The sequence below is a fragment of the Tiliqua scincoides genome, chromosome 4 (assembly GCF_035046505.1).
Source record: "Tiliqua scincoides isolate rTilSci1 chromosome 4, rTilSci1.hap2, whole genome shotgun sequence".
In the NCBI taxonomy this organism is placed as follows: Eukaryota; Metazoa; Chordata; class Lepidosauria; order Squamata; family Scincidae; genus Tiliqua; species Tiliqua scincoides.
In genome coordinates this window covers 47,297,125-47,320,708 of record NC_089824.1, presented here as the reverse complement: position 1 = coordinate 47,320,708, position 23,584 = coordinate 47,297,125, and the positions used below count along the sequence as shown (strand labels likewise).

The following is a 23,584-nucleotide window of genomic DNA, read 5'->3' as shown; positions in this document are numbered from 1 at the left end:
CCTTCAGGTTGGGGTGTCGTGATGCCCCAGTTTGAGAAGCCCTGCTCTATAGGGACCAGATTTACCAGGCTTGTAAAAAAAGGAGATCTAGAAAGAAATAATATTTTATTTATTAGAAAGAAACCAGAAAGAAAAATCCTAAAACATTTATCTGCCCATATTTTCACATGCTTGCAAACTGCTGGAGCTCGGCTCCTTGCAGAGCAGTTAGCAACTACAGTATCTGATTTTTTAATAGCTTCAGGGCTTCAAGGTAATTAGTTATCTGTAACCCTTTGGCAAGAGGGATCTGAAGGCCTTAGGGATGGACCTCAACAAGTGGGAAACCCTGGCCTCTGAGCGGCCCGCTTGGAGGCAGGCTGTGCAGCATGGCCTTTCCCAGTTTGAAGAGACACTTTGCCAACAGTCTGAGGCTAAGAGGCAAAGAAGGAAGGCCCATAGCCAGGGAGACAGACCAGGGACAGACTGCACTTGCTCCCGGTGTGGAAGGGATTGTCACTCCCGGATTGGCCTTCTCAGCCACACTAGACGCTGTGCCAGAACCACCTTTCAGAGCGCGATACCATAGTCTTTCGAGACTGAAGGTTGCCAATACAAAAAAACCCTTTGGCGACCCTTTGGTGAACCACCAAAAATCAGGTCACGACTGCTAGTGGGCCCCAATCCACAGTTTGGGAACCACTGGATTAACCATTTCTTTCACAGAATTCTTCTAGAGCTCAGTACAGTGAAATTCTGCTGACATGCAGATAACTATTTTTAAAATTATAGCTCTTCTACCGTCCAAATCCTGGACATTGATTCAGAGAGAGTGTCTCAAACACTCAAAAGGGCTTGAGGGCCCAGTGGTCAACTCCTGTGATGTTGCTAAGCTTTGGCGAAACAGAAGTTGTACAGCTCCTGAGCTTGTCTGATCGAGCTCAGAGAAACATCTCAGCTAAAGCATCTGAGAGTACAAGCAGTGGTTTTTATTGCAAGTTAGCCTCCTAGCACTGAACACCTTCATTTGCACTGAGCATCCCAGGCATCTGGGATGAAAGCTTCTTTTTTTGTCTCACTATATGTTACAGAGGTTGATAAAACGTAGTCTAGTCTTGGGACCATCACTTGGGACATCATTTGCTTACCAATTCCTGGAGCCTTAAAAAAATCCTCTTTGCTTAGCAGTATGAACTGAGATTAGTACCCAGAACCTGAGAAACAAAAATAGATGATGTTTTAAACCGACATAGATCAGTTTCAGTTCTTGAGAAATATCTGACACTTGTAAGAGTTCTCTAAAAATGCTTACAAGTAGAGATCCATTTCTAAACTGAAGCAAGGAGTAAATTTCTAGTGCCACTTACAACCTCAATATGCCACAGCTATGACCATGTGGATTATTGTTCTGTTGAAGCAAATAGCCCTACAGCGAAACCAGTCCCGTCAGTGTCATCTCTGGCCCAATCTAAATACACTAAAACTGAGTGTCGGGAGAGTTAGAACAGACAAAATATTTATTTACCTAGCATGTAATTAATCTGTGGAACTCCTTTCCATAGGATGTGGTGATGGTGCCTGGCCTAGATGCCTTTAAGAGTGAATTGGACAAATTTATGGAGGAAAAGTCCATCATGGGTTACAAGTCATGAAAGGTATGTGCAAGTTCCTTGTTTTAGAAATAGGATACCTTGGAATGCCAGATGCAAGGGAGTGGCAACAGGATGCAGGTATCTTGTTGTCCTGTGTGCTCCCTGAGGCACCTGGTGGGCCACTGTGAGATACAGGAAGCTGGACTAGACGGGCTCTGGCCTGATCCAATAGTGGAGTTCTTGTATTCCAATTAGAATCATAGAGTTGGAAGGAACTCACGAGGTTATCTAGTCTAACCCCTTGCCTGTAGCTGGAACTCCTGCTACACAGAGAGAATGAATTATTTGATCTTTTGAAACACTGTCAGCACAGCTCACCTTCTCAACATAAAGACAAACATGTTACTTATACTGTGTCCTTTCTGTTTTCTAAGCAGTAACCTGGATTGGGGTTGTTGCCTCTTGTATGTTTGTGTTTTTAACAGCTGCATGAAATTAGCAGGCAACAGTGTAGCATTCCCTATTTCTACATTTCCTTGCCAAGATAAGACCCCATTGTTGATTTCTGCCTGGCATTTAGTTATGGAAGGAACCGAGCATGAACAGCTGTAGGTGCCAAGGAAGAAAGAGGCTTGGTGTTCAGATACTCCATTATTAAATAGCAATTTGGTCAATCTCCACCGATTTGGAAGTGCTGGGGCAGCTTTCATTTTATATGGTTCTGAATTATGCAACTGTTTTATGTTTTGTGCATCATGTGCACACTGCCAAAATTGCTGCCCTTTTTGACTGAGAATTATGCCTGAGAGGAAGCTTGCATCATTACAATGCCCAGGAAGATTTATGAGCAGCAAGAAGAGTTTGATGACAAATCCCATTTGTAGCATCTGGGACTTATTATGTACCTTGACGTCACTAAAACCTACCATTCTGAGTGACTGATCTTGTGCAAATGTTATTTAGTGATCCCACCGTCCCTCCATTTGCCCCCAGTTTTGCAGGTGGCAAAAATGGGGGGGAGCTGCTGAAGAGCTATGGCATTTAAAGAAATGTTCAGGGTTAGCGTGGCTTACCAGTGGTGACAGGAGTGGCCAGTATTCTTGCTTTAAGGTGTTACGCTTCTGTGGGTAAGGCAGACACAATTGACTTTCTAATTTACTGCAGTCATTGCGATTAAGAGATTTAACATTAAAGAGAAAAATGTTCACATATGTGCCCACAAAACAACTGGCTATGCGTGCTTGGTTTGCAGAATGCTGACAGCATTTACACAGAAGCCTGCAGAATCCCATTTTCCATTCTGAGCTGGTGAGCACCCCATGAAAGTTGCTTGATACATTATGCTGATGTGCATTACAAAGTGAGCAAAATTTATATTGAAATTTATATTGAATATTGAAAGTTATCCATGCTGTAGTAACTCATGCTCATGTATATGCTCATGTATAATTTCATAGCCAACAGATGGATAGTCCGAGGTGCATCTCTGATGATGGGGTGTATGTGTGGCTTCCATACAAAAGGTTATGTGCATTCTTAGTCACAAGTATACTAGTATAAGGGACAAAACATTAAGCAAGAAGCAATGTTTGTATGTGTTTAACCTTGGAATTCTGATGGTCAGTTGGAAGACAGTAGAATCTCAGGAGTTTGTTTTCAGTTAATCTCTGTTTACAACAATACACAGGCAAAAGTGTGTCTCTCCATTTATCCAAGTTTTAATACTGTTCTGAAATCTGCTTTCTTATTATTAGGACTTAATTACTTTTGCAAAAGAAATTATCATTCTTGAAAAGCTTTCACTGTGATGCTGTACCTAATCTGAAGCATTGCAAAAACAGATTAGGTTCATATTTGTCAAATACAAGAATAAAGTACTTCTCCCTGGCATTCGTCTTTTCAATGCAATTCTTTACTTAAACCTAAAAATACCAGTTCCAATATAATCAACTTCAATGCCTGGCATACACAAGACATTTATACCATGAGCCACAAATAGCTTCTGGGCAATTACTTTAGTTTGTAATTTGATACATATTATAAGGTGTGCTTGAGTATGGATTCCTTCCTATCTGATTTTTAACCAGGAACAGGTACAATGAAGCTGTCTTCTATGGAGTTACAACCTTAGTCCATCTAGTTTAGCATTGCCCACACTGACCACAAGCAGTTCTCCAGAATTTCAGATGGAACCTGTTCCATCCCTCCCTGAAGATGCCAGGGACTGAACCTAGGATGTTCATAAGTTACACTTCAGAAGTTCTGCATGCTCTCATAAGTTATGGTTTTGACTCCCCTCAAAAGATAGGCCTAGGTTTCCTTTTCCCCCAAAGAACAAAGACTTAATGGATGCATGGGCATTTGCATTTCTCCCACTGTCATTTTCCAGCCTTCTCCCCCATTTCGCTTTCTTGAGCGCACCTGAGAAACTGCTGCTATAGACCCAACTGAACTTGCCATTCCATTTCTTAAAGGACCAGTCTCAGTCATGGCATTATTGAATAAATTGCTTTGTAAGGATATTTAAGCATTCTGTTGGTGGGCGTGACCTAGGATTTGTCCTGTTTAGCATGGAGTGTCCAAAGCAGTCAGCCAGAGATCTCTATTAATTCACAAGCAGGGCTTGATGAGGATGGCTCCCCCTGTCGTTTGTACCTGAGATCCAATATGCAGAGGTAGACTGCCTCAGAACATGGATGTTCCATTTAGATATAACTCCTATGAATTCGTCTAATCTAAACCGGTGTTTTCTGGAGAGGGGGTAGCAATGTGATTGCTGTGATTGCGCTGCTTAAAAAAAGAAAAGGAAAAAAAATCACTTCTGGTTTTGCAACAAAAACCAGAAGTGGTTTTCCCCCCTTCTTTTTACAGCAGTTTTGGAGGTGCAGGGAGGGCTGCAGGGAGTGTCACAGTCTCCCCGGACCTTCTGGAGAGCCATAGCAACCCCCAGGAAGGATAAAAAACCCTTTTCCTAATCAGCAGCAGTGTGATCATGGTGATCACATTGCTGCCAATTTCTTGGCCACTCTCCTTAAGGGGAATGGCTTTCTTCCAGTTCCCTGGTGGGCTGTGACCAACTAGTTTGAGGACCAATGGTCTAATACTTTATAAAGCCATTTATAAAGCCACCATATAGCCACCACCATATTTCTAGTAGAATACGCTGCTAATGAGCTTGGCGGTAAATTTGTTGCACTGTGACCTAGCCCTTCAACCACAAAACATCATATAATTGTTGCACAGGATTCCTACTGACTGCTTTAAGAACACTTATATACAACAGTGTGGGTGATCTGGCTCACTGCATCAGTGAAATTGACTTACACCTTGATGAGTTGGAGAATCTTGGAGTCTAAAACAAGCCACATGATGAAAAAAGGATAAGCAGAAGGTGATGGTCTCAATGCTCTTCCAGTTACCAGCCTCAGCAGGCCAAAATCTTGTAGTCTGCCTATCAACATCCTCTGGGATAGCCTGAAAGTGGTAAGAAATTAGCTTGGTTCGAGGTGTCGAACAGCTGGTCTATAAAGACTGTAATTGCAATATTTCACTTCTATAAGCCTGCTGCTGTCAACATTCTAATTCCCAGACCACCCTTTCCTTTTAATGTTAAGTACTGTCAGTGTAAGTTAACACGTCTTCTGTCTTCATTATCATAATCTACACCAATATCCTTTCAGGGCTGAAAATGCATTTCTCCACTGTGGACAAAACTATATTTAATGCACACTTGGATTCTTGTTCTCACTGAGAGAAGTAATCTCTTAGGATCCGAGGCATTTTAGTAAATCTCTCTCTTGCGCTTGCTGTCACTCTCTCTTTTCTGATTTCTTATGTGCTTATTTCTTTGCCATATGCCATTTCTTGATTAATTAGAGAATTTGAGCTGAAATAGGGGTCTGAATATTGTTGCACCACCACTTCAGGGATTTTTCAGAAAGGATCCTATGTGGATGAACATGTTGTGGGGGTGTCGCCATTGCTGATGCAACTGGCCCAGCAATGCATGTCTGGCCAACATAGCATGGTTACCTTGGCTCAGGTTCACCAATACATTCTGCTGCCTGAGGGGAAAGGGAATATACTCCCCGCTCTCTACATGGTATAGAATGTTGTGTCTGAAAAATAACGACAAACCAGGAAGTGCGGGACTTTGGGGCTTTGAAGGCACCCCTCAAATAAAGGAGATACTTCATTCACACAGTCATAAGAACATAAGTACAGCACGGCTGGATCAGGCCATAGGCCCATCTAGTCCAGCTTCCTGTATCTCACAGTGGCCCACCAGATGCCTCAGGGAGCACACAAGACAACAACAGACCTGCATCTGTGTGCCCTTCCTTGCATCTGACATAGCCCATTTCTAAAATCAGGAGGTTGCACATACACATACCCGTGATGGATTTTTCCTCCAGAAATTTGTCCAATCCCCTTTTAAAGGCATCTAGGCCAGATGCCATCACCACATCCTGTGGCAAGGAGTTCCACAGACTAACTACACACTGAGTAAAGAAATATTTTCTTTTGTCTGTCCTAACTCTCCCAACACTCAACTCCCTTGACACAAAACCAGAACGGCTGCACTTCCTGGTTTCTGAAAATCAGTTAATGCACAGTAAAGGACCGCTCCATGGCAGAGGCGGCAGGGGCAGATCTGGAGCAGTGTCAGGCAGTGACCCTGATAGGCAGTGGCGTAGCTGTAGAGGGCAGCAGGAGGTCTGGTCTAGAGGGTAGAGCCTCTGTTTGCCTGAAGATAACATCCACAAGGTCGCCAGTTCGAGGCCACCGGCACCGTGCGACCTTGAAGCAGCTGACAAGCTGAGCCGAGCTATTCCATCTGCTCTGAGCGTGGGAGGATGGAGGCCAGAATGTGAAACCAGATCAGAAAGAAACATCTGAATGTTGTGGTTCTTGAGAGATAGAACCTTCTTTCAATTGTAAAAATCCCTACGGGGATTTAAATAGCCTGCCTATGTAAACTGCCTTGAATAAAGTCTTGAATAAAGACCAAGAAAGGCGGTATATAAATACCTGTATTATTATTATTATTAATAAATACTGCAGGTGCTGCAATGCAGGTGTGCCTGTGCTTTGCCATTTTAAATGTCCCCTCCCACTTGCCATCAGAGCCATTCCGGGCAGTGATGGCAACATGCAGGTGTGCCTGTACACTGCCATTGCTGCCCAGAATGGCCCCACCAGCAAGTGGGAGGGGCTACTTACACAGCACATTATGGTTCCTGCAATACTTACCGCACTATCCCTCCTATAGCTGTATTGGCAACCTTCAGTCTCGAAAGACTATGGTATCGCGCTCTGAAAGGTGGTTCTGGCACAGCGTCTAGTGTGGCTGAAAAGGCCAATCCGGGAGTGACAATCCCTTCCACACCGGGAGCAAGTGCAGTCTGTCCCTGGTCTGTCTCCCTGGCTATGGGCCTTCCTTCTTTGCCTCTTAGCCTCAGACTGTTGGCAAAGTGTCTCTTCAAACTGGGAAAGGCCATGCTGCACAGCCTGCCTCCAAGCGGGCCGCTCAGAGGCCAGGGTTTCCCACTTGTTGAGGTCCATCCCTAAGGCCTTCAGATCCCTCTTGCAGATGTCCTTGTATCGCAGCTGTGGTCTACCTGTAGGGCGCTTTCCTTGCACGAGTTCTCCATAGAGGAGATCCTTTGGGATCCGGCCATCATCCATTCTCACGACATGACCAAGCCAACGCAGGCGTCTCTGTTTCAGCAGTGAATACATGCTAGGGATTCCAGCACGTTCCAGGACTGTGTTGTTTGGAACTTTGTCCTGCCAGGTGATGCCGAGGATGCGTCGGAGGCAGCGCATGTGGAAAGCGCTCAGTTTCCTCTCCTGTTGTGAGCGAAGAGTCCATGACTCGCTGCAGTACAGAAATGTACTCAGGACGCAAGCTCTGTAGACCTGGATCTTGGTATGTTCCGTCAGCTTCTTGTTGGACCAGACTCTCTTTGTGAGTCTGGAAAACGTGGTAGCTGCTTTACCGATGTGCTTGTTTAGCTCGGTATCGAGAGAATGAGTGTCGGAGATCGTTGAGCCAAGGTACACAAAGTCATGGACAACCTCCAGTTCATGCTCAGAGATTGTAATGCAGGGAGGTGAGTCCACATCCTGAACCATGACCTGTGTTTTCTTCAGGCTGATTGTCAGTCCAAAATCTTGGCAGGCCTTGCTAAAACGATCCATGAGCTGCTGGAGATCTTTGGCAGAGTGGGTAGTGACAGCTGCATCGTCGGCAAAGAGGAAGTCACGCAGACATTTCAGCTGGACTTTGGATTTTGCTCTCAGTCTGGAGAGGTTGAAGAGCTTTCCGTCTGATCTGGTCCGGAGATAGATGCCTTCTGTTGCAGTTCCAAAGGCCTGCTTCAGCAGGACAGCGAAGAAAATCCCAAACAAGGTTGGTGCAAGAACACAGCCCTGCTTCACTCCGCTTTGGATGTCAAAAGGGTCTGATGTGGAGCCATCGAAGACAACAGTGCCCTTCATGTCCTTGTGGAAAGATCTGATGATGCTGAGGAGCCTGGGTGGACATCCAATCTTGGGGAGAATCTTGAAGAGGCCATCTCTGCTGACCAGGTCGAAAGCCTTTGTGAGATCTATGAAGGCTATAAAGAGTGGCTGTCGTTGTTCCCTGCATTTCTCCTGCAGTTGTCTAAGGGAGAATACCATATCAGTGGTGGACCTGTTGGCTCGGAATCCACACTGCAATTCTGGATAGACGCTCTCTGCAAGTACCTGGAGCCTCTTTAGTACAACTCGGGCAAACAGCTTTCCTACAACGCTAAGGAGAGAGATGCCGCGGTAGTTGTTGCAGTCACCCCTGTCACCTTTGTTCTTGTACAGCGTGATGATGTTTGCATCCCTCATGTCTTGAGGTACTCCACCTTCTCTCCAGCAGAGACAGAGGATTTCATGCAGCTCAGTGACGATGATCTCTTTGCAGCATTTTAGGACTTCAGCAGGGATGCTGTCTTTTCCAGGTGCCTTTCCAAAGGCAAGGGAATCCAGGGCCACGTGAAGTTCTTCTAGGGTTGGTTCACTGTCAAGCTCTTCCAGCACAGGCAGGCACTCAATGTTGTTCAGTGCTTCTTCGGTGACTACATTTTCTCTGGAATATAGCTCAGAGTAGTGCTGCACCCAGCGTTCCATCTGCTGCGCCCGATCCTGGATGACCTCGCCTGTGGCAGACTTCAGAGGGGCAATTTTCTTCTGTGTTGGACCTAGGGCCTGCTTGATACCATCATACATCCCCTTGATGTTGCCCGTGTCAGCTGCTATCTGTATCTCGGAACAGAGCTGGAGCCAGTAGTCGTTAGCACATCTCCTGGCAGTCTGTTGGACTTTGCTGCGAGCAGTTCGGAGGACCTGCAGGTTGCGCTCACTGGGACAGGCCTTGTATGCTGCTTGAGCTCTCCTCTTTTCCTCAATGACTGGTGTCAACTCCTCAGAGTGGGCTTCAAACCAGTCTGCCGCCTTGTTGGTCTTCTTGCCGAATATGGACAAGGCGGTGTTGTAAACGGTATTCTTGAAATGTTCCCATCTGTTGGATGCGTTTGCGTCGGCCGGGCCTGGAAGAGATTCCTCAAGCGCTTGTGCAAATTCCTCCACTTTTCTCTGATCCCGGGACTTGCTGGTATCAATGCGAGGTCTTCCTTCCTTTTTCGTGTGATACAGTCGCTTTGTTTGCAGTTTCACTCTGCTGCACACCAGGGAGTGGTCAGTGTCGCAGGCAGCACCATGATAACTGCGTGTGATCTTGATGCTGGGAAGGCTGGAGCGTCTGGTGAGGATCAGGTCGAGCTGGTGCCAGTGCTTTGATCTTGGATGTCTCCAAGAGACTCTATGTTGGGGCTTTGTGTTGAAGAACGTGTTGCTGACACAGAGACCGTGATGACAGCAAAACTCTAGCAGGCGTTGGCCATTTTCGTTCATCCTACCAGTGCCAAACTGACCTAAGCAAGTGGGCCATGAACTGTTATCAGCACCAACTCTAGCATTGAAATCGCCGAGGATGAACAATGGCTCTTTTACAGGGATTTTCTTGACAGTGGTGGCCAGGTCATCATAGAATTTGTCTTTGGCTTCTGCTGGAGACGACAGAGTCGGTGCATAAGCACTGATGAGAGTGATAGGTCCTGCTGATGACTGGAGCTGCAGGGACAAAATTCTTTCACTTCCCACAGTAGGTGGGATGATGGATTTCAGCAGGGTATTTCTGACCGCAAAGCCAACGCCATGTTCCCTGGTTTCGTTTGGTGGTTTTCCCTGCCAGAAAAACGAGAAATTTCTCTCCTTGACAGATCCGGAATCTGGCAGCCTAGTCTCTTGAAGGGCGACGATGTTCATCTGCAGTCTGCTCAGCTCTATGTCGATGACAGCTGTTTTGCGTGCGTCGTCTATTTCTTGCAGGTCATCAGAGAAGCCAAGTGTCATTGTCCTAACGTTCCAGGTGCCCAGCTTTAGGGCAGTAGTTTTCTGTTTTCTGTTGCATGGTGCAGAGTTGTCGATCCGCTTGTTGGTTTTCACCCTAAACCCCACGCACCCCATGAGGTTAACGGACCGTGGCGAGGCAACACCTTACTGGCTGGGGACTGCCCAGCTTAAGGCGGGCGGTAGCTGCCCATTGAGATGCAATGATCTCTCCCACCGTTGGAAGCAGCCCCTGGCGTCATGCTCTACGCCAATCGAGCAAAGACTTATAACCGGTAAACTGCTGCTTCCCGTGTTGTGCCGACGCCGTATGGCGAAGTTGGAGTGTCCTCTCCAGTGCGCGAAGCCTGGGTAAAGAAGGTATGGAGGATAGGCTGTTACCCATGCAGCAAATCCCCCCTCTCCACGTCGCTGGAATGGTCCAATGGAAAGGCAGAAGCCAATACGGTTGGTTCCAGCGGCGTCGCAGGAGTTGCCAGAACGTGACTGTGTTCAGCCATGAACTGCCTAAGGGACTCCGGCTCCTGATTTTGCCTCGAGGTTGACTCCTGAAGCCTTTTCCACAACTGGATGTAGCCACAAGGCAGTGGAGGTTTGAGGTCAGAGTTTCCTTCTCTTAGATGAGCTGCCTTCCTAGGCTGACGAGTCCCATCTACCCGGTGGCTGTTTAGTCGCCTCTTACGACAAGTACAGCCAAACTGAGGGCCTATTCTTAGCCCCAGCCCCCAGGGGAAACACTTATGAATGAACAATTAGTAATATAACACTTAAGCAACTAGAAATGGGAAGGGGGTACAGGTCACTGACAACTATTTCCTATAGCTACACCGCTGTCTATAGGGCTTCCTTGTGGTTAGTCACCTCTTTTCCTTTTGATTCCAAGACAGAGGCTGCAACCTTATTCACACTTAACTCAAAGTAAGCTCATTTTGAACACAACAGAACTTACTTTTTCGTTACATGCATTGCAAACCAAGAAGCTAGAGCAAAATAATGTGATGTTAACAAGGAAAGTTCTGGGTATTCATTTGTTCTTTGTTGTATAGCTGCCTGAAATTACAGGCAGGCAGCTCTTTCTAGTCCGTTTCCTTTTCTGAGTCAAAGAATTTACTAAGATTGTAATTTATATTTATACATGAAAGAAGTAAAAACCCAGCACCCATTGTGATATAAGTAGGTCAAGGAACGCATCTAATTTTAAAGTAAATGGACTGTAAGGACAAGATGACTTTTTCAGTTTTCAGTTTGGAAAACATTATAAGGTCACAGTCCTATGCAGACTTACCTATGAGTGAGTCCCTAGTAAGTTCCAATAGGACTTATTTCAGAGTAGACATGCATAGAATTGCACTGTGAAGTTGATTTTCACTTAAGAGGGGATTTTGTATGTACCCTTTCCTTGAGTACCCTCATGAGTTATGGAGAATTTGAACATGATGGTCATGTTCTCTGTTTGAATCACAAAATGTACAGCCATTTGCATACATTTTCCCCTCAGTCCTACGATTTGGATTAAAGTTCCTTTGGCTGCAATTCCATACAGGCTTGCCATGGACTAACAAAGACTATGCATGTCTGCTCTGAAGTACATCAGTTATTGACTGACAAGTCAATTGAGGTCAGTGGGACTTACTGCCAGGTAAGTGTGTATAAGATCGAAGATTGGCCTATCAAAGCCAATGGGCTTTTCTTCTGAGTAGACATGCCAAGGATTGAGGACAACTATACGAATGGCTTGATGGTGCTTTTCCCAGGCAGGAGCATTCGCAAGGGCCTGCCATCATCCACAGTACACAGAGGGGGGACAAGCTGGGCACTGATTGTGTGCTTGTTTACTATTTGGGAAGGAAGGTGTGGGGGAGAAGAGAGTGGAAATCCTTAGTAAATGTTTTACAAAAAGCCAGCCAAGCAACCAGGCAGCTAGGATCAGGGAAGCTGTTGGACAGCAGAGCAGCCAGTGTAGGAGGAAAAGGGAAAAAACACAAACTCAGCAGAGAAGTAAGGCAAGCCAGACAGAAGAGCGAACAATTAAACTGCAAGGCATTCATATGTACCCAATTTAAAAAATATAAAATAAGCCCACCACCTTTAAGCACCAAGCTGACTCCCACTTCCACGAAGCTGACCCTGCTGCTTCCGCTGCAATAGAGAAAAGGAAAGGTTGAAACTGCTGCTATGGTCACCTATCAGCTGATCCAAGGTGAGGTGAGTGCCCTGAAAGGTGGCAAGCTCAACACTGCTCTGCTTCTCCTGCTACCAGCACCACTGCAGGGTAGATAGGCAGGAAAATGGCCATGCTATTATGACTGCTGTTGCTGAAAGCAGACAGGTAGAGCTGCATCTCCTTCCCCCCCCCCTTTGCCACCACTGCACCACTCCAACTCTTCATCCCAAGCCAGTGGAGCAAGGGAAATGGTCCTGCAGTAGGGGCAGGCAATAACAGAATATCCAGTTCAAGCACAAACAGGGCTTTCTCAAGCATGACAACACAGGACTCTGGGGCAGCTAGATGGGTGCTTGTGGGTGAGTGGATGGTGAAGCCTGGTGAGGCGATTTCAGAGCAGTGAATGGATCTAGGGTGACATGCTACCTCACAGCCACCAGAGGCAACAAACTCAACTTACCACATTGATAGCAGAGCCTATTTAAGCTGTTGACATGTTGATCAATTAGTAGGGTGGGTATAGAAATACAGGCTTGCCCTGCAGATCCTGTATCCATGGTTTCACTTATCCGTGGATGCAGGATCTCTCTCTCTCTCTCTCTCTCTCTCTCCCCCCCCCCCCACAAGTCAAACTTACTGGGAAAAAGGGGTGAAATTCTTGATTAAACTAGGTTTCTATAAGCTTAGCAGCTTGCCTCCTGGCAGCCTGGTCTCTTCTTAATAACTAAATAAATAACTAATAAATAACTGTTAATGGTAACAGGAAGTGAACCTTAACCGCTTCTGCTAAACCTTCAGCTAGCGCTTTTTTCCTTAAAGGGCCAGGCTGCCAGGAAGCAGTCTTCTTCAAGGAAGGTTTTGTCTGGGATAAGTTCTTAAAGGACCTAATAGGCTCATGGGGCAGAGTGGGGGCTCCATCACCACTTCGAGCCCTTTAGGTTGTTTAAGCTCTTTTCCAGCTAAAAAAGATCCTAGCCATCTTCTGCTTTAAAGGGTCATAGGGTAAGTTCTTAGAGAAGCTAATGGGAGAGGAGGGGAAGGGGGGATTATTTTCTCCTTTACTAGCAATCAATCATGCAGTTTTTAAGGTGTGAGGTATGATTTGGCTGTTCAGCAGCTTTTAAAATCACTAGAATGACAGCCTATTCGCCAGTAAGAGCTAGGGCTTTGTAACCAGGAAAACAGGCATGGCGACTACTTTCTTATTGCTGACTGCTGCCATTGCAAATAGACAAAAGCCGGTCTGTGAATTCATGCAGCTTTCTAGTTTTTCCCTTTGTGCAGTTTAAACAACGTACTTCCCACTTTGCATAAAAAACAATGCAAATATATTGGATACAGGGCACAATCCTGACCTGTAGGTGGGCCGGCACAAGTTGCTTGTGCCAGCTGAAAGGTGTCACAAAAGTGCCATAAAGCACTTTTGCCCCACTGAGAGAGCAAGGAGGCCAGCCCAAGACCTGTTGGGCTGGTTCATAGGTAAGCCCGCATCAGGCTGGCACAAGGGGAGGGGAGCACAGGGAAAGCGGGAAGGAGGTGTTTCGGGGGGAAGGGAAGGTGGGTGGTGGGCAAGCCACAGGTGAGCAGGAGGGCAAGGCCAGGACCTGGCACTTGTGCTGGTTTCTTACCCTGGTGTGATTGCTGGTTTGCAAGCTTCCCTATATCAAATTCTTCCGCCCGAAAGCTTATATAACCATAACTTTGGTGGAATAAATATACCTGGGGAAGAGAAATATGATGCCTGACTTGGCATAAAATGGAGTCTACTTAAAATGAAGCTACATGGACTACTTAAAAAAGGTACATCAACCATTTTTAAGAATGTCAATAACTATAAACTTGTATGAGCAGCACTTAGTTGGCAACCTTCAGTCTCAAAAGACTCTGGTATCGCGCTCTGAATGGTGGTTCTGGAACAGCATCTAAGTGTGGCTGAAAAGGTCGATTCAGGAGTGACAATCTCTTCCACACTGGGAGCAAGTGCAGTCTGTCCCTAGTCTGTCTCCCTGGCTACAAGCCTTCCTTCTTTGCCTGCCTCAGTCTGTTGGCCAAGTGTCTCTTCAAACTGGAAGAGGCCATGCTGCACAGCCTGCCTCCAAGCGGGTCGCTCAGAGGCCAGGGTTTCCCACCTGTTGATGTCTATTCCTAAGGCCTTCAGATCCCTCTTGCAGATGTATTGCAGCTGTGGTCTACCTGTAGGGCACTTTCCTTGCACGAGTTCTCCATAGAGGAGATCCTTTGGGATCCGGCCATCATTCATTCTCACGACATGACCGAGCCAACACAGGCATCTCTGTTTCAGCAGTGCATACATGCTAGGGATTCCAGCTCATTCCAGGACTGCGTTTGGAACTTTGTCCTGCCAGGTGATGCCGAAGATGTGTCGGAGGCAGCGCATGTGGAAAGCGCTCGGTTTCCTCTCCTGTTGTGAGCAAAGCAAGGTCATCTTTTAAAAAAGAAGAAATGAGGAAGCAGATGTGACCTTAATGAAGGTTCAGGCATGCTGAGTTTACAAAAGACAAAACTGGCAGAGTCCAAACTCCTTTCTAATTAAACAAGCGCAACATAGCAATAGTTCTGCACTGTTTTAATTAAGTGACAAAATGTTCTATTAAACTCCAGACAACAATATAATTATCTGCAGGAACCAAAATAGATACTAAGGACTTGAGGCAACTTGTCCCAACTGTCTTACATAGATCATTACCTGCACAAGTGTAGCTACAAGGTTGGCGTAATTAAAATATTCAACCCAGTGTGAAGTGAAAACATCAGTTCTTATAGTGGTCTCAAGTTGTCCTGAGGTGATAGCTGGGGTGGAAAACAAGCTGCTAGGAACTAACTCTGTCTGCTACAGTTGTGCTCACTCTTCTGCAACAACTAGGAACAGGAACGAGTTCTTCTGAGCTTGCAGTAGTGTGCTCTGGAAGCTTAAAATGTTCTCCTACTCATTCCGAGTGTTGCCATTTCTACTGGAAATGTGGAACAGCACCTGTTTGATTTCTGCCTGGCCACATCCCTCCCTAGCCCAGGGGTGAGCTGAAACACCAGTGCAGAGGGTAGGTGCATTGAGCCTAGTTTGTAAAGCCAGCAATACAAAGGCTGCTTCCTTGGAGTCATCACCTTACCTTCCAATTTCCTTACTTTTTTGAGCTCAAATGAAAATTGCGATCATCTTAAATCTCATCTTAAACTTAAAGGGTTTTTGTAACTTCTCATATCACTTGTACAGACTCATTTAATGTTTTCAGTTACTGCCATCTCATTCAGAACTAAACAAAAGCACAGGGGAACATTCCACTTGACTTGCCTTGTGACTGATGGTCAAAACACCTTGTATACTTGGAAAGGAACCAAAACAATTGCATGCAAGTTGCATGAGAGGTACGAGGCATGCATTAGAACTTTCTTAATTACTTTTCTTATTCATTGAGCCCAGTGAATTAGGGCCCAATCCTATTCAAATTTCCAGCACTGGTGCAACCACTGCACATATCCAAGGTAAGGGAGCAAGTGTTCCCATACCTTGAGAAGACCTCTGTGATTGCTTCCCCACCACAGGATGCTCAGCATGCCCCACTGGCACAGGTACACTGGTACTGAAAAATTGGATAGGATTGGCCCTTATTTATTATTAAATGGAGGTAGAATAAAACAGAGAGGAAAAAGACATAAGACAAGCCTGCAGACAAACACTCAAGGGGGAGACATAGGAATCAAAAAGCCATGTGTGTGTTGCTGTATATTCGACCATGTTATGGTAAATATCCTTTGTATATAATATACCTTGGTGATGGAACCCAGCTTTTCGTGTCGAGTGCTTCTTTGCAATTTACAAACCTCTTGAGGGACTGCCTTGGACATTTCTGCTGCACTGCCGTTTGTTGTTTCACTCTGCTAGAAACTCCTACACCCAACCATCAACAGAAACTTATGAAAAAGAACTTCCTCACTCCTGTTCTCTTCTCTGCAGCCCACCGAGCCCCAAAATATCCCTCCTGAGGGTTGGACAACCCTCTGCAAGAGCATGAGATGGGGAAGAGGAGATGCAAGTTAGGGGAAATTGCCAAAAATTGTGTAAAGGCACCTGGTGCAAGTTCCAGATGCCTTCACCTAGTGGTTGGCGATTCACCACGCCATTCCAGAGGTCATCTTATCCCTTTGGGAGATGCAGGGCAAGGAAGAGGAGGTATGAGGTAGGCTAGGCCAAGCAGTGATTTGAACCTGGATCTTCCAGGTCTAAGTCTGACTCCAAGACCATCATGGATTAGATCCGGACCTAAAAATGAGTTGTCCACAATTATTTGTTGTTTTGTTTGAACAGAAGCAGAAACATTCTCTTGCAGGAGGTTCTGCTTCCAGTGATGTCTTAACTCAGATCTTGATCTAGCATCATAACCACTACACCAGAGGTGTCAAACTTGTTTCCTGCAGCAAGCCAAATAGCATTCATGATGCCTGCTGAGGGCCAGAAGTGATGTCATTAAGTAGGAAGTGACATCATTAAGCAGATGAGGACCAGAAATAAACATGTTTGCCTCATTAGCTGCAAATGACAGAAGAGAAAATACACAAACCTTGATCATATTTTCAAGAAATATGAGAGCCCAATTATCATGCAGGCTGCCCTTTCAGCAGCACTGCTTCTGAACTCACTTCGCAACTAAGAGCAGCTGATGGAGGTTTCTGGTAGAGCCTAATTGTCATGGGGGGCCAGATAAAGAGCTTCCAGGGGCCCTATCTGGCTCACAGGCTTTATGTTTGACAAGCCTGCACTGCACCATCCTGGCTCTCAAATCATTTTGCACCTCCCTCTCTGGCCAAGACAGCAGTTTCTGACCCAATCCTATTTGGACACTCTGCTGACAGCGCACAGATGCCAGAGCGAGGTCTGCCATATCCTAAACCTTTCCTGGCAACACCACACTGATGCTAACATGACAAGGGCCAAATGTCATGAGTGTCCTGGAAAAGTAACAATGCAATAGCCCTTCCCCGTACCACAACCTTATATATATCGAGGATAGGACTGGGCTGTTAGCAACATGAAGGGTGTGTGTGTGTGTGCACACTATCCATCTGTCTGTGAAAGAGAGAGAGAGAAGGTTAACTTTCCCTCCCACCATATTACCCAGAATGTCTCAAGTTTACCATTTTCCAAGAAAGGATGAACTTCAATGTGCTCATCCTACCTACCATCATATATCACCCCACCTATCACTTCTTTCAGGAACAACTATGACTTCAGCTGTGATTTGTGTCCCTTTGAGTTGTTTTATTGTGTATTGCTACTACCCAGAGCTTTTGAAAAAGTCAGAGCTAAAAGCCTGGAGAAATATTTCCACATTGCCTGGCTGGATAGCTTTCCACATGGCTACGAAAATTCAGTCAGTGACACTGACTAACATCACCTCACTCGAAAGGAAAAGAAAATGCCTTTAGCATTCTGGTACTGTACATGAGTGGAGTTGGAGGTTGCTTGCCCTGCCTTACCAGCCATTTAGATGGTCCAGCTAGGTGAGCTGGGAACCTGAATAAGACATCTGACTCACCTCAGTGGACAAGATCAGGGTCAGATTGGACAAAGCTCTCCTGGTATGCTGGGCTACTGACCCACTCAGTGGCAGAACAGCCGGGTGTTATGGGCGCAGAGCACTGTGTCGACTAATGTGTTGTGTTGGCTGCACTGCCCAACATGCTTTTAGCAATGCAAATACCATGAATCATAGTCAGAGCAAACTTGCATTGTTGTTTTAAAAAAAAAAAAGCAAACAAAAAAGTTGGTTGTGGCCAGCCTAGCCCTTCATACATTCACTGAATGCTTGAACAGAGCCTCAACGTATACAGTTGTACAAGCAAAGGGCTGTGTCCAGGCAATAGGAAACCCTGCAAAGGGGTATGGGCGCAATCCTAACCCCTTATGTCAGTGCTTTCCAGCACTGACATAAGGGCAATGCAGCTCTGAGGTAAGGGAACAAACATTCCCTTACTTTGAGGAGGCCTCCGTGAGTGACACCCAACTGCAGGGTGCAGCACATGTTCCATTGGTACCGCTATGCCAGTGCTGGAAAGCACTGACATAAGGGTTTAGGATTGTGCCCTGAGTGTTTTAATTTTGTTGGCTTTCAATGCCATGTTTGTATAGTTTTCACTTGTGTTGTTGCTGTTCATTTTTTTCTTTTTCTTTCAATTATAAAGGTTTCCATGGTTAAAAAACAATTAATGATTTCAGACAATGGATGGGTTGGTGGCACAGTTGTTTGCCAACAATATTTGTTAACTGCTACATATACGTGGAATGTGTTTGTGGGTGCACATGTGTAGCAGACACATAAAGAAAGAACTATAAGCCTAACAACATGGTAGAAGAGGTTATATATATTGTTAGTAAGAGATTTCAGTTGTTTATATATGACATATATGTTGATAGTCTTGGTTATTCATATGCTAAATTTATTTGACTAATTGGTTAACACTCAGATCATGAAACTACTAAGCTTTCTTTTATCAAGTGACAGCACTATTTTAAGACCCCTATTGGCATTGTTATTCGCAGTATAATTAGTTGGGTTATTTGTGGAAGATGGGAAACAAGTATTGTGAAAGCTCCAAGTAATTAGAAGACCATTATTCTGTGGTGGAACTGAGATATGCAAAACAGGTTGGTTTTTGAGCAGGAAAGGAAATAGATAATTATTTTCTTTTAACACAACCCAGGTTCCACCATCTTGAATCACATGAATTGCATGCCATTGAATTGCATGAATGCCATTGAATTGCATGAATCACATGCCAGCATCTTGAATCGCATGAATCGCAATGCAGCACCCAGGACAGCCAGTAAGAAGAAGCTGCCAGGACATCCTGTTGCATTCTTGTGAGTTTGCCATAGTGCCCTTGGGTCCACATCGCACTGTCTGGGAGCCACTGAGCTACATCATCTTCACCTATTTTAATTTTGAAAGCTTAATGGCACAATCCTAACCCACTTTCCAGCACTGACATAAGGGCAATGCAACTTATGGGTAAGGCAACAAACATTGCCATACCTTGAGGATGCCTCCGTGACTGCCCGCTATTCTGCCAGATTCCCAATCTAAGCCTCACTTAGGGAACTTATTCCCACTCTAAGCTAATTAGAGTTCCCCCAACAATGGCCCCAGTTCGTTCCCCCAACAATGGCTCCAGTTCTCTACTGCAGTACTGCTAGACTCCACCACCAGGGTAGCTTGCCTGTTTAAACTGCAGGGACCCAGTTCCTAAGGCAGCAGTCCTTCCAGGTATAGCAGCACACCTCAGCTCCCCAGCTCTCCACAGCCTGTTCAAGTAGTCCATTAGTCAGTGAACCAGCTAATCAATTAGCCAGAAGATCAGTCCACAAGATAGAGCTGTAAGTCAACAGTCCAATAAGTTCATTAGCCACAAAATCAGTCAGAGTATCCAGGCCAAAGTCCTGAATCAATAAGCCAAGTCACAGTCCAAGGTCAGATTCCAGGTAAATTGGTCAGTGTTGCCAAGCCAGCATCAATAAGCTCAGCCAGTCTCTTCTCCTGCCTCTGGTGCTCCTTATATCCTTAGGTACCTCATTGCCTCTAGTGGCTGCAGCTGTGCAGCACACCTTTCGCTGAAAGCCTTAACTCTTAAAGGGGCCACTGCAGACACCACATTCTACCTCCTTGCCAGATCTTCCGTGATTCCAATATACCCCCCAACTACAGGATGCAGCACATGCCCCACTGGTACAGGTATGCCAGTGCTGGAAAGTTGGTTAGGATTGTGACCTAAAAAAGTTAGGGAATTTTTTTCATGTATGTTCTATATAGTTTGGTCCCAATTGCTGGGTGACTGAAATGAATTATTTATGTTGTTTTAAGAGTCAAAGGGTGTAACCCTAACCCCTTATGTCAGTGCTTTCCAGCACTGGCATAGCGGTGCCAATGGGACATGTGCTGCATCCTGCAGTTGGGTGTCACTCATGGAGGCCACCTCAAAGTAAGGGAATGTTTGTTCCCTTACCCCAGAGTTGCATTGCCCTTATGTCAGTGCTGGAAAGCACTGACATAAGGGATTAGGGTTGTGCCCTGAATCTGTATTATATTTTCTCTTTGCATATTAAGGATGTTAAGTCTTTGGTAAAGAGAGATGATGCGGTATTCATATACAGCAAATCTTCACTTTTTTGCTAACTCAAAGAAAAACCACAGATATGGAAGTCATCTCTCTGATATATGGAATGCAAATTAAAGGAAAATGTCCTTACCATGATAGGTGAACTCTCCTCAATTCAGTTCAGCACTGACTCATTATTTATGAGCTTCCTCAGTGGGCACTCTGAAAAATTACTCATCCTGTTTTTCTAACTTGTTGGTGCGTGCGTGCTGGTCACAATGTGCAATTTATATTTCCTCCTGGGAAATGTGGTTCCCAGCACCAGCCTTTGCTGAGAGCCAGTTGGAAATTCAACCATCCCTCCCTATCAAAACAAACAACAAGGTGGTGTTACATCTGAATGGAGGGGCAGTAACTACAGAATTTTGCCTAATACAGAGACTATATTAAGGAAACCAAATGTCCAAACAGAAAAGGTGTGATCCAGGTTGAAAGAGGGATTGTGGAAGGATCAGAAAGTGGTTTCCCTATCTCCCTATGCTCTCCCTCTTGAGCCTGAAAAGGTTTGATGATGGAGGAGAAGCAGCAGCCTGATGGCAAGTGTATGAGAAGAAAATCAGAAGTAGGTGCCCCCTTGCCAAGGATTTTCAAGGTTAGACCTGAACACATAGGAGCTTGAGCTAGCCACTGTGTATGCCTACGAGTGTGATAAAGCAAGATATAAATTTGTAAATAAAATAAATAAATCTCTAGTTCCAGTCATTCTGTTGTGGTTTTATTTGAAGAATACAGTGACAGAATACCATTTCAAGATGATGCAGTTCATCAGATGTCCTCAGTTTGCTTCAGCTGAAAAATTAATGATGCAGATTGGCTTTGATTGAGCTCTCCCTTGCTTACCTTGATTGGATCTGAAATTATTCTATTTATTTCCTGCCATATCAGGAAATGTCAGATGGTTTGCCACATCATTTCAAGGCCCAAAAATATCTCCCCCATTCCCAATTCTCCCTTCCCAGCCGCCATCCTTCAAAAAAAGCCCTCCTTTCCTTCCATTTATTTACCTATTCCAGCAGTGGCAAGTTGAAAGAGCAGGAGTAGCAAGTGAGAAATGCGAAGGGGAAATTGTGTTTGGTGGTCAACCCTGCTGTCTCTCACCATGAGAAAAAGCAGTGGTGCAGTGCATGGGGACTGGGTTTCAAAGCAAAACAAAGCACAATGCAACACGCCCTCCTCTCGATCTCTCACCTTTACCAGGCATAAAGGGAAAAGTATGATGTTTCTAAGAGCTGTGGACCTATCAAGGATTTCTGCAATAAGAGTAGGCTTTGGGAGGACTGCAAGCCTCAAGAACGACTGCATTCAGAGGCATAACTGGGGGGGAGCCTGAGGGGCACCTGCCCTGGGCGCTATGCCGGGGGGCACATGACTACCCCTCATGCTCCACCCTAGTTACAGAGGAGGTGCTGGTGGTTTGGTGCCCTCATTCCTACTCCTTCAAAGGGGAGCCTCAACTGAAGAAGGAATGGAGAGGCACAAAGCTGCTGTAGCAAGCTGTCCTTCCTCCAGGCAGAACCCAGAAGTGAAGTCATGACATCACTGCCCTAGGTGCTGGGGCAGTGTGCTATGCCTCTGACTGCATTTTCCCCTTTTCTTGCTAGGACACCAGGAAACAAAGAAAAGGAGACACATTTTTTTAAAAAATCATCTCCACATGCACCATAGGTCATTACTTCTTTCATGCTGGTAGGCAATGGAGGGAGCTCAATAGCATCTTTTCCTCTCCTACTTTCATGCACTGCCACCTTGGCTCACACCTTCCTTTTTCTGCCCACCCCTCCCATGTGATTCTTTTTCACCCTGTACAATTCATTAGATCTTGCTCCTTGTATAGATCCTGGCAGCGATGAGCAAGAGCAGTGGCAATAGCCCAATAATTCCGCCATCACCTCTACTTGTAGATTTACCCACTGCAGTCATTTCCTGCTGCTCTCATTAAGTTCCAGTAAGACATTTTAAAGGGTACTTAATGTTATATTTTGGACTGTCTCAAAGCAGCCCAAACTCCAGCCATGGAGTTTAATTGCACCCCAGCAACATGTTTTCATTGTGTAAAATGTTTCACTGAACTGTCTACAAATTATGTAGTGCCGATTATACCGGCAGGGAAGTTGTTTCCACAGCTCCCATATTAATAAAAGGCTTAATAACTTGAAGCACCAGCATTATTAGGAAATTAGAACTCATAAATAATTTCAGGAGGAAGGAAACGAAGAGATGGGCATCAGGAGTCAGGATGAAAAGAGGCTACAGCTTTGAAAAAAGAATATGGGATATCATGAGCTCTATGAAGACCAGTGTGGTGGGGGTAGTTATATTCCTTCCTATGGAAACGCCCAGAAAAACAGACACGAGCCAGGCAAGGCTAGCCAGGCAAGATGGCTCCAAGTACATCTGCTGGCCCTTGAACAGTGCCCTTACCCTGCACATGCGCAATCTCGTCTGATCTCGGAAGCTAAGCAGGGTCAGGCCTGGTTAGTACTTGGATGGGAGACCGCCTGGGAATACCGGGTGCTGTAGGCTTATACCATAGTCTTTCGAGACTGAAGGCTGCCAACCACCAGTGCCCTTGGGGTGAGAAGTAGCTGAGAGATACCTGGAGCAGCCTGCAAACCTGTTGGATGTACCATTCCTTCACAGCAATGGACAGCAAGGTAATGAACTATTGATCCATTCTAGTCTCATGAGTGTCCTGCCAAGCCCCATTTCAGCTGAAGCAGCCCTCCTCATGCTTTCCGTATGACTGATATTTTCCCACATCAACGCTAATCTCTTTGCCATAGGAAAGAGTCAGCTAAGCTTGTCTAGCTTCCTCCCACCCCTAAAATCCTTCTTCAAGATATCAGATTCCTACTGTGATTAATGCTCTGTTTATCCATCTATTTTTGCCACTAATCACCCCCAGAGGCTAAAAGCTGCTGAGCCATCCTCCTGTAGCTGGAGGTTTTGTTTGAAAACACTGTTTGCAGACATGTACTTAGATGTGTATTTTGTCCATCCCTTTGTTTGGGGTAGCAAAACCGTCTACTGATTTGGCAGCCAAACCTGTCCATATAAGCAAAGGCATTAGGTGGAATGGCCAGGTTGGAGTAGTTCCTATTCATCCAGTCAGGAATCCAGTGACATAATGACCTTGAGGAGATTTCTTACATTCAGGCACAAGGATGCTTGGGAGTGTTTTGCCAGGACTGCTACTGGAATTGAATGCTGGTTCATGGAGGACACACCTTCT

The 23,584-nt window shown here is 45.4% G+C and overlaps 1 pseudogene; it reads left to right on the top strand.

The window, feature by feature from the left end:
• Positions 1-22,756: 22,756 nt before the first annotated feature.
• LOC136650143 (5S ribosomal RNA) lies at positions 22,757-22,875 on the top strand (annotated as a pseudogene).
• The last annotated feature ends 709 nt before the right edge of the window (positions 22,876-23,584 follow it).